Source organism: Macadamia integrifolia, chromosome 7 (genome assembly GCF_013358625.1).
Source record: "Macadamia integrifolia cultivar HAES 741 chromosome 7, SCU_Mint_v3, whole genome shotgun sequence".
Taxonomy (NCBI): domain Eukaryota; kingdom Viridiplantae; phylum Streptophyta; class Magnoliopsida; order Proteales; family Proteaceae; genus Macadamia; species Macadamia integrifolia.
The window spans coordinates 35,210,848-35,222,892 of NC_056563.1; the positions used below are offsets into that span (position 1 = coordinate 35,210,848).

The 12,045-nt window shown below is 39.0% G+C and overlaps 1 pseudogene; it reads left to right on the forward strand.

The window, feature by feature from the left end:
- Positions 1-12,045, forward strand: part of LOC122084956 — a 49,104-nt pseudogene that overhangs the window by 15,781 nt on the left and 21,278 nt on the right.

A 12,045-nucleotide genomic window follows, 5' to 3' on the forward strand; every position in this document is an offset into this window, starting at 1 on the left:
AAAAAAAAAAAAAAAATCGACATAAAAGCTTGAAGTTCAAGCGTCAATGGCTACGGCTGGACTTGATCGAGGATTACCTCCTGGAACCACTTGAATCTCAATGACAAACCCCACATATCTTTCTTCATATCGGTGAACCGAAATCACCTCGCCGGTGATAAACTTCCGTTCAAAGTGTTCTCTTGTCTTCCGAAGCATGCTCCAAATGAAAGAATTCCCATCGTGGTTTCTCCTAAAGCGGTTTCCGATTCAAAGAATTCACAGACGTGTCTCGAGCCTGATGCCAGCCGCGTATTTCTCCAATTGTTATTAATTTCAGTTTTCTTCACATTTTAGTTGGAAGCATATTGCCGTTAGTACATTGAATGTTTCCCTTTTGGGTTTGTAGTTATTTGATTATCTTAAAATTCTACGAGGAACTGTCTGATGATCGGTTCATTTTGGTTTTTGATTAAAACTAACACTTTGCATGGAAATGTAGTTCGGAAAATGATTTAATGTGATGCAAGGATGTAAATCATGTATTTTGGAGCAAAATTGAGTGGATTTCTGTTTCGTTTTTTGATGTAAGATACTCGGATTCCTCTAGCCTGTTTGGATTTTTAATTATGATCCTAGATCCAGCCTCCTGATGGTCTTGTTAATTTGTAATATAATTTGTAATGTTCACCATTTAAGTTGGATGTGTGGATTAAACTGTAAAGGTGGAGAATGCGGAACTTACCTCTACCATTTGGACCGACGTTTGTCATCGCAGACCAATCGTTAATAATGCTTTCTGTTCACCGGGGAGATGTTGCAAGCAATAGTGAGCAATGTTCAATAGTTGAAGTAGGCGGCTAAAGATTGCTTGAAGGTCTTCTTGTTTCTCCTCTTGTCTCTCTATCTCACTCAACGATAGACAAAGTAAGTATTTTGTATGAGTGAAACAAGCGACCCCCAATCCCCTATATCTCTCCTATTTGGTAACTATCTCCCATCAAGGTGGTTACCTAAGGGAGAGAGAAACGTGCACTACACCACTACTACTGATAACATGGCACAAGAGGCCACATCATCTTACATTCTTCCACTTACCATTTTGTTGCCATGTGCCAAGTATATGGTATATTTCAAATTGATCATGGCCATGCAGAACTTTACATAAGGGGTATCACAATGTTCGAAATCAGATCTTCAATCCACGAATCATGGCGGTGCATATCCATACAAAGAATACTTCCTTCCATGTATCACGATGAATTGTCCTTCTCAAGTGAAGCCTTAATGTGGTAGATGTGCCTATATGAATTAACCCAATGATTAACTCTAGGTCCAATAAATTGCCCTATGTATTAATGGGCCTAAGTCATTACTTAACTGAAAGTGTACATTAATACATGAGTAATGACAATAAACAAAATGGCAAAGTTTTACTTCTTCAGAGTCATAACAATTAATACAAAGTCAAAAGAATGATCTCGAGAATCATAATGTATACAATGTAATAGTTCAAACTTGATCAATTGCACTTAAATGATTTAAACAATCCCATACGACCCACATGATCTGTAAAAACTCTAGGTACAAGTCCTTTGGTGAAGGGATCTACAATCATTTCTTCAGTGCTAATATGATCAATCACTACTCGACGATCCCGAACGTCTTCCTTAACAACAAAGTACTTGATCTCAATGTATCTACAATGACTCACTAAACAACTGTTGTTGGAAAAGCTCACTGCCGCAATATTATCACAATAAACCCGAATAGGCCTTTCAATTGAGGGTATCACTATAAGATCTGCGACAAACTGCCTTAACCAAGATACATGAGAGACAGCCTCATAGCACGCAACTACTTCTGCTTCCATAGTCGAAGAAGCTATCTTTGGTTGCTTGATACTTCTCCAAGATACTGCTCCAGTAGCAAGCAGAAAGATGTATCTTGATGTAAATCTTCTAGTATCACCACACCTAGCGTAATCTGAATCTGAGTAGCCGACTAGTTCCAATTCACTGACACGCTTATAAGTAAGCATGTGATCTTTGGTTCCTTTTAGGTATCGAAGGACATTCTTAACCGCTATCCAATGTGGCATTCCTGGGTTTTCCTGAAATCTTCCTAGTACTCCCACTGCATAGGCAATGTCTAGTCTAGTACAGACTTGAGCATACATTAAACTGCCTAATGCAGATGCATATGGAAGGGATTGCATTTCTTGCTTCTCTAAGTCACTCATCGAACATTATTCCAAACTTAGTCTGTCACCTTTAACAACGGGTGCTACACTTGGCTTAGAGTCCTTCATTCTGAATTGCTCTAAAATCTTATCGATATAACCTTTTTGAGGTCTTATTTGACCTGTTTCTATGAATTTCTATGCCTAAGACATAGAATGCTTCACCCATATCTTTTATATCGAAATCTCGAGTCAGAAACTCTTTTGTTTCATGTACCATTCCCAAATCACTGCTTGCTAACAGGATGTCATCCACATATAAGGCCAAAATAATGAAACGACTTCCTTTAGTTTTTAGATAGATACATTGATCAGCACGATTTTCTACAAAACCAAAAGTAGTAATCGTGTGATCAAACTTTAAGTATCATTGTTTGGAAGCTTGTTTCAATCCATATATGGATCTGTTTAGCTTACATACAAGGTGATCTCTCTTGTCTGATAAGAATCCTTCAGGTTGTTTCATGTATACTTCTTCCAATAACTCTCCATTCAAGAACGTTGTCTTGACATCCATTTGATGTAACTCTAAGTTATAATGAGCCACCAAGGCCATCACAATGCGCAATGAATCTTTCCATGATACAGGAGAAAAGATTTCTTTATAATCAATATCTTCCTTCTGATTAAACCCCTTCACCACAAGGTGGGCTTTATATCGTTCTATGTTTCCTTTGGAATCTCTTTTGGTTTTTTCAAAACCCATTTGCAACCAACGGCTACAGATCCCTTTGGCAACTGAATAAGTTCCCAAACATGATTCTTTGCCATTGATTCCATCTCATCCTTCATGGCATTATGCCACAAGATAGAATCTTGACTGTTTATGGCCTGTGAGAATGAAATTGGATCTTCATAAGTTCCAAAATCAGACTCAGTCTATTGGAGATAGACCTGATAATTTGAAGAAATTGCAGATTTTCTCAATCTGGTGGATCTTCTCAAACCATGTTTTTCATCAACATTTTCCTCATGATGTACAACTGGTTCACCAACTATACGTTCTTCCTGTGGTAAAACTTCATGAGGAATATGTTCCTCAAGGGTTTTCTCCTCAACCATAGGTATAGAATGATTTGGAAAGGGTAAAGGTAAGTACTATAAACCTTCACCTTCTGAAGTGGAAGTTTCTAGTGAAAAGTCAAGTTCTTTAAACTCTATATTTCTTTGCTAAATGCTCCCACTGTTGGTGTCATCCTCTAAAAATTTGGCATTACGTGACTCAACAATCCTAGGTGTGTGTGTAGGGCAATAAAACTTGTAACCCTTTGACCTTTCTAGATAGCCAATGAAATATCCACTAACTGTTTTGAGGTCTAACTTCCTTTCATGTGAGTTATACACTCTTACTTCAACAGGGTAACCCCAGACATGTATATGATACAAACTGGGTTTCCATCATTTCCAAAGCTCAAAAGGTGTTTTAGGTACAACTTTAGATGGAACTCTATTCAAAATATAGACAGATGTCTTTAGTGCTTCACCCCATAAGGATAAGGAAAGATTGGAGTTACTAATCATACTCCTTACCATATCCATAAGTGTTCTATTCCTTCTTTCTGCAATGCCATTCTGATCAGGTGATCCTGGCATGGTGTATTGTGGAACAATACCCTGTTCTTGTAGAAATAGAGCAAATGGACCTGGTCTTTGACCAGCCTCTATGTACCTACCATAGTATTCCCCTCCTCTATTTGAACGTACTATTTTAATCATTTTACCAGTTTCTTTCTCTACTTCTGCTTTATAGTTCTTAAAAGCTTTTAATGCTTCATCTTTATGAACAAGAAGGTAGATATACATATATTTGGTGTGATCATCTATAAAAGAGATGAAATATTTCTTACCATTCAGACATGGTGTGGGAAAAGGTCCACAAATATCGGTATGTATGATTTCTAAGGTCTCTGTGCTTCTCTTATCACCCTTTTTGGACTTATTTGTTTGTTTTCCCTTAATACAATCAATACAAGTGCCAAATTCAATAAAGTCTAAAGTCTAAAGTCTAAAGTCTCAAGGAGTTCATCCTTTACTAACCTTTTCATTCTCTCAATGGAGATATGTCCTAATCTTTGGTGCCATAATTTGGAGGATCTTCCATTTGTGGCACAACGCTTGTTTCCAATATTAGATGAATCAGACAGTAAATTGCATTCATAAGATGAATCCAACTACAACATATATAATCCATTTACTAAAATACCAGAACCTACATCAATATTGTTTTTCTGAAGGGTAAAACTAGTACCATTAAAAAAAAAAAAATTCAAACCAAATAGTGCCAATCTAGACATTGACAATAAATTCCGATCAAAAGTGGGAACATAAAAATTCTTGTTCAAATCTAAGACAAATCCAGATGACAAAATCAATCTGTAGACTCCAACAGCTTCGACTTGAGAGCATGTCCCTTCAGTAGAATAAATATGTTGCTCACTTAATGTCGGCAGTCTTGTCTCTAGAAAGCCCTGCATGGAATTGGAAACATGAATTGTTGCACCAGAATCAATCCACCAATTTTCATAATGAAAATTTACAAAATTGGACTCATAACAGACAAAGGTTTGAAAGTTACCTTTCTTTTCTAGCAACTGTTTGAATTTGGAGCAATCCTTCTTCATGTGTCATTTCTTTTTGCAGAATAAGCACTTGGAAGCTTGCTTGATGCCTTCTTTCTTGATAGGCTTCTTCCATTGTTTCTTCTTCTGGTTAGACTTGATGGATTGTCCTTTCTCATAGGTGATTGCTAGGTGTCTACTCTCATTTGTTTCCCTTTTGAGTCTTTCCTCCTCTTGAACATACATGGTCAACATTTCATTGAAAGTCCATTCATATTTATGTGTGTTGAAGGAAATCTTAAAGGGACCAAATTCCTTAGGGAGAGTGTTCAGAATGTAGTACACCAGAAAAGGTTCAGAAATGACAAATTTCAGAGACTGTAGTCGGGTTGCAATATCTTGATATGCATTATGTGAGCCCTCACACCCTTACTTGGATTGTACTTAACAGTGCTAAACTGACCAATGAGTGTCATGGCAACTCCTTTATCAGAACTAACAAACTGGGAATCTATGGCCTTAAAATATTCCTTGATGGTATCACATTCAGGATTAGACCCCCTGATGCTCAAACTAATGTGATCCTTAACTAGAGACTTATCAAAGTTGTTAGAGTGTTCCTAGTCCTTATGATAAGTTATCTCATCTGCAGTGCTATTTGCAGTGAGAGCATCAGGCTTATCCTCTCTAATTGCCGGATCCCAATTCATGCACATGAGAGTAAGGTCAGTCTTCTCTCTCCATTCAGCATAATTGTCCCCAACCAACATTGGGAGACGGAATTAGTTATCTAACATAACTGCAAAATAAAATCTATTATAAATAAGCATGCTCAATGACAACAATTCTAAAATTAACACATGTTATTTTAGTGATAAAAATCAAGCTCACTGCAACTTGCCTGTGGGCTAGGGTTGCAAGTTACTATGATTTCATTTATTTATACTGAAAATAATAAGTATTTTAATTTTCAGTGTTAGACTTATGTCAATTGCAACCTACCTGTGGACATTAGCTGCAATTAACTGTAATCTAAGACTAAATGACAAGACTAGAATGTATCTCATCAGACAAGCCCACCTGTGGGCATCAGCTGTCTTAATGTTCAACATTACTATCTTATCCCAACTTACTTGCACTAAAACAAACACTACCTGTGGGCATCATGTTTATTTTGTACAAAAGTTGCAAAATTAAGATGCCTTTTCTATATTTATAAGATTGTCTCAAACCATTATGGAATTTTAAAATGATGGACTATATGGCATACAAATCCCCTTAATGGCAATCTTGTAAATACAAGACAACACTTTAATGTTATGAGTTTGCATGATTTATTAGATTCTTAATTAGGTTATGTTTTCACATAATAAATAAATAAATAGCATGCTCATATTTTCATATAATAAGTAAATAAATAAATATCATGCTCATAACATTAATTTGATTCGAAATAAAACACTAAAATAGCATATTTTATAGCCATAATGCAGCCAAACATACCCTTATGTCCCCAAATTTTTTATTTTATTTTATTTATTTCAATGCTTTCTTTATGTCTTTATGAAACATTAAAATATCATTGATAGGACCAAATTATATACTCCCACTGTTTAAAGTATCTTAGGTTAAAAAAAGGTTTAGAAGACCCAACAATATATTTTAATAAAGTCAGAAAAATTATTTTTCTGAAATATTTCTGTCAGATTTATTTCACAGAAATATTCAAGGTTGTAATTGAACCAATTAATCAAACCAAAAGAACCAAATGGTTCCAAAAACAAGTTTTCAGATTGATTGTGATAAATGCGATCCGACACATGTTAGCACCATAGACATGTAGGCCTTTCTTCAAATTTTTTTTTTTTTTTTATTTTATTTTAAACCAGTTTAGTATGTCCCCATGTGTACAGAGTCTGCACATTATTAATTAGGTAAAGTGATTGAACCCACATTATGCGGAACCGTGCTTGCCCATATCACTTCCATTCGGTTTCTACCACATTATTTATTATTATTATTTTTTTTAAACAACCCACAAACCGTACCGTTTTCAAAAACCTTTGGCAGAGAAGTGGGATAGTCAAACACTAAAGCCTTTAAATGTCTTTTCTCATCCAATGTACTGTTGACATGTGTTAGGTAGTTATTATTAACATTAAGAAAATGACAAAAATGCCCTCACAGATTTCAAAAATTACACCCATGTGTAATCCCATATATACATTTATCAATAAGAAGATGACACATGACAAGGGTATAATTAACCACTTTAGGAAAAAGACAAAATCAGGCTTTAACAATATCAAAATGGCAGGGAATATCCCTATCATCTTCATTATTGCATTAAAACATAGGAACTGACCATGGCCACTGCCTTCATTGGTAATCGGTCTACGGCTCCCTATGGCGCCGACTCCAGTAACCGCCTTCATTGGTCATCGGTCTACGGCTCCCTACAGTGCCTATTCCAGTTTAGAATTCAGTTACCGGCCAAAGCCGATCCATTAAAGTAGGGAAAAAAAAATTTAAGTAACAGTATGCTTAGGCTGCGGCTCAAGCAAGTGTGTTTTGATTCATAGCCATTTATGGCAAAAAAACAGACAACATAGACACCAAATGATGGTCAGGAGGCTTAATGCCTCAGCTCTGATACCACTTGTGAATTAAACTGTAAAGGTGGAGAATGCGGAACTTACCTCCACCATTTGGACCGACGTTTGCCATCACAGACCAATCGTTAATGATGCTTTATGTTCACCAAGGAGATGTTGCAAGCGATAGTGAGCAATGTTCAATAGTTGAAGTAGGCGGCTAAAGATTGCTTGAAGGTCTTCTTGTTTTTCCTCTTGTCTCTCTATCTCACTCAACGATGGACAAAGTGAGTATTTCGTACGAGTGAAACAAGTGACCCCCAATCCCCCGTATCTCTCATATTTGGTAACTACCTCCCATCAAGGTAGTTACCTAAGGGCGAGGGAAACATGCACTACACCACTACCACTGATGATGTGGCACAAGAGGCCACATCATCTTACAGGATGAAGAACTCAGTTTTGTTCATTTAATTCTCTTCAGAGTGTTCTGGGAATAATCCCTGGGGGTGGAGCTGGGACCCGTCTATATCCTCTCACCAAGAAGAGAGCAAAGCCTGCTGTTCCACTGGGAGCAAACTACAGGCTGATAGACATTCCTGTGAGCAATTGTTTGAACAGTAATGTAACAAAAATCAATGTTCTGACCCAGTTCAATTCTGCATCTCTCAATCGCCATCTTTCGCGGTCTTATGCCAGTAACATGGGAGGGTACCAAAATGAAGGTTTTGTTGAAGTTCTTGCCGCTCAGCATGGCCCAGAGAACCCGAACTGGTTCCAGGTAGTAAAACAACCCTGACTCTGCATTCTGTCTCTTTTGCTAGTTTCAGTATGAGCTCATCAGAACCAGTAACTGTATAGATATATTTGCAAGCTTGGCTTGAAATGTCCTAAATTTGCTTCCAATGACCTCATTTTCTCAATGAGATTTCAGACTTCATGTCAGTTTGGTTTTCATCCATTTGATTTTGACCTAAGAAATTAAATTATTCAGTGTTCTCTCTCTATAAAATGTATACCTATTTGGAGGATGCAGACATGCCGTCCTCTCGTCACTAAAACATTGGTGTTTAAAAGGAAAACAGGTTGGATTTACCCTCCTCTTTGTAGATGGCTCTCTCATTGAATTTTCATAAATTGCAGGGTACTGCTGATGCTGTGAGGCATTATTTATGGCTGTTTGAGGAACATAATGTAATGGAATTTCTGGTTCTTGCTGGAGATCATTTATACCGAATAGGTTATGAGAGGTTCATTCAAGCGCACAGAGAAACTGATGCTGATATTACTGTGGCTGCACTCTTCTGATGGATGAAAACTGTGCCACTGCATTTGGCCTCATGAAGATTAATGAAGAAGGACGAATAGTTGAATTTGCAGAGAAGCCAAAAGGAGAACAATTGAAGGCAATGAAGGTAGATTCTATGAGATGGATTTATATATATTTTGCTATATGTTACTCTGTATTCTCAATGACATAGGATTATACTTTTTAGTATATTAATGGTGCACTTGCCTTCTGGACTTGACTTCGTCAAATTTACTTCAGGTTGATACTACCATCTTAGGCCTTGATGATGAGAGAGCTAAAGAGATGCCTTACGTTGCTAGTATGGGTATATATGTTGTCAGCAAAGATATCATGTTGGACTTACTCAGTAAGTTCCCTGGAGCCAATGATTTTGGAAGTGAAGTCATTCCGGGCGCAACTTCCATTGGAATGAGGGTACGTCTCATTTCCATTCATTTTTCCCTTTGATTTAAATCATCCATTAGACTAGTTCTCAAGGGTGTATTATTTCTGTCTGTATATATCATTTTATGACTTTAAATGTGTTTCCTTTTCTTTTCATTTTCTGGACTGCTGCCTTTTGAACTGTTTTCCACATCTTTTCCTTACTGTCCTAAAGAATGCATATGCTCGTTTGGTCAGGTCAATCATTGGCCTCTCAGATCACCTTGTTGAGCTGATTAGAAATAGAATGCTGGGTCCCAACCCATATTCTGCTCCAGTCTACAACTAGTATTACCTGGCCTTATCCTGTTTAACTATGAATATCATTCTTAGTTCAATAATTGGCATTTGAGATTAACTAGGTGGGATGTATACAATGGTTATGTCCCAACCCGTCTTCCGCTACAGAGGTGTGGTTAAGGATCACAGGCTTGTGCTGGGCCGTGTTCTTCTTAATTATGAACCATTCTTAGGTCAATAACTGGCCTTTGAGATCACGATGGCAGGATTTGTTACACCCGTGCCCTAATCCGGTCAAATTTGAACTGTTGGGATAGGCCTCAGATCGGAGATCAGAAGTACGACCGGGTTTTGGCTCGCGGCTGTGCATTGCCAAAGGGGTAAAGATGACCCCATATGTTCGTGCATTTCATGCCTATCTAACTAGAGGGGATTCATACCTTCCGATCTCAGACAGTAAGTGACCCGACTCCCCACACTTGATTTCCGACACGCAGGCTGTCTTAACCACCGGAAACAAGCCACCGGAAGCAGCTTGGGCATGAATCCGATGCCTGTTTTCGATGCATCCATTGGTTGCTGTCGAGGTTTCGATGCCCGTGGGTCCCGCCACTCGAATCGTAAATGGTACCGGATGATCCCAAATCATCCTCGACACCATCCTGTTGATGTGAACACCTTATGGACCTAAATGTGCCGGTCCCCGTGCTCCGAAACTCATTTTAACCCGATTGGTTCAAAAGAGGCCCAAACCAAACGGACCCTAAGGCCCAACTTAAGTTATAAGTTGGGAAATGTGGATTCATTTCCTCATTTCCCATGTGCCCAACGTAGGAGAGGAGAGAAAGAGGAGAGGAAGAAGAAGAAGAGGAAGGAGAAGGGAATTGAAGGCCTACCTTGGTGCTGGCTTCCGCCTTGTTGCCGGAATCGCCGTCGAAGGTAAGTACATCCTCCCATGCTACTCTCTCTCTTCATTTCGACATAGGTAAAGCTAGGTATGGGTAGAATCTTGATGTACAAAACTATGTCAAGGTTGTGAGTTGGGTGTTTTACCCTCCCGGTGTTGTTGTCGAGCTCGAACCAAGCCCAGTGAGCTTCGGCAACATGTAATGCCAAAAGACTAACTAGGGTTTCGGTCGTTCGATCAATGTATCTCCCAAATGACCAGGTGAAAATGGGATTTTCTTGGCCTAGAATGATGCTAGGAACATCCCCTACAAACTCCATGGAACAAATCCCGATGATTGGGCCCAAGCTGGAAAGCCCCAATTCGAGTTGGACCTTCCTATGTCCACCGAAAATATGGCACAAGAAGCACTGTAGCTGTTTCCGGTGGGTTTTTTCCAGTGGACAAATGAGCCTAATGTGCTCTCTGTCACTTCCACTGGAATTAAGACTGATATTTCCAGTGAAAATGCCTTGTTTCTGGTGGTTGTCTCCGACGATAGTACTGTCACCTAATGACAGTGTCTGTTCATTTGGGTGGGTGGCTTGTGTGGGTCCTTCCAGATGTTTTCGACACGTACTAATGTACGATTCCCTTTGTGTCTAGGACAGTGATACGCACGTCCCCCGAAGCCAGAATTGAATTAATCGGTCGGTGGCGGTAATTGAAGCCTAACACGATCGATCATAAAACAGGTGAGGGATGGACTTTGTTTATTTTTGAATTATTTATTTTTATTAACTGCTCACATGCTTAGATTACATGTTCAATTGAATGGTCATTTTACAATCATGATATGAATTGTATAGAAATGTATGGCGGGATCCGGTGTGGCCGAGGTGGTACCGGTACCGTGATTGCCGTGTGTTTGGATATGTGTGTGTGTGTGACAGAATCCGAAGTGGCCGTGGTGGTACCGGTGCCGTGATTGCCGTATGTATGTTGATTCATGCATTGATTATGTGCATTAGTGTTAATTGTAGTCGTGGGTTACACTTTGTGGCCAAGGTCTAATTGTATCATTATGAAGGCATGTAGTATATATGTGGTTAGGTATCACTCCCTATGCTATGCACCCTTACCATCAAGGGTTGAGGTGTTGGATAACCTATTATGGTATGTTTGATGAGACTTTCTGAAGTACCACTCCCGCGGTACGATGTGATTGTTGCCGGAGGTGGGAACCTGTCCTGTGTGGCCGATGTGTTACCGGTGCCATCACTGCTAGGAGGGGGTTATTAGGGATTTGATGGGTGACCCATGGATGCATACGGGGATCGAAAGGCTTGTAATCACAGCTAGGGTTTGTATCGCTGCATAGTCGATGTCGTTTCCAAGACGAGGGATATAGCCTAATGCGCCATAGTAGCATTTACTAGACTTAGTTTGTATTGTTAGGTGGATAATAAATAAATGAAATGCATCACGAGCATCATGGACTATGTGTTTAATTTCTGTAATAATGCATAATAAATTACTACTGCTATTGACTTGCTTGGATGTGCTTGATCCCACCCCTCATTGAGCGAGTTGGAAAGCTGACCCCACATATACACCCCTTTTTAGATGATGATGCAGGTATCGTGGTGCCGATGGTAGGTGATCCAGTATCTTCTGGGTCGGAGTAAGGTGTGAGCCACTGGTGGATGCCAGAAGCAGAGGAGCACGACCAGGACTGTGCTTGCGACCACTGTGCTTACGCCGCCGTGAGATTGTATATCATGTTTTGATATTTATGGATATAGCTGTAG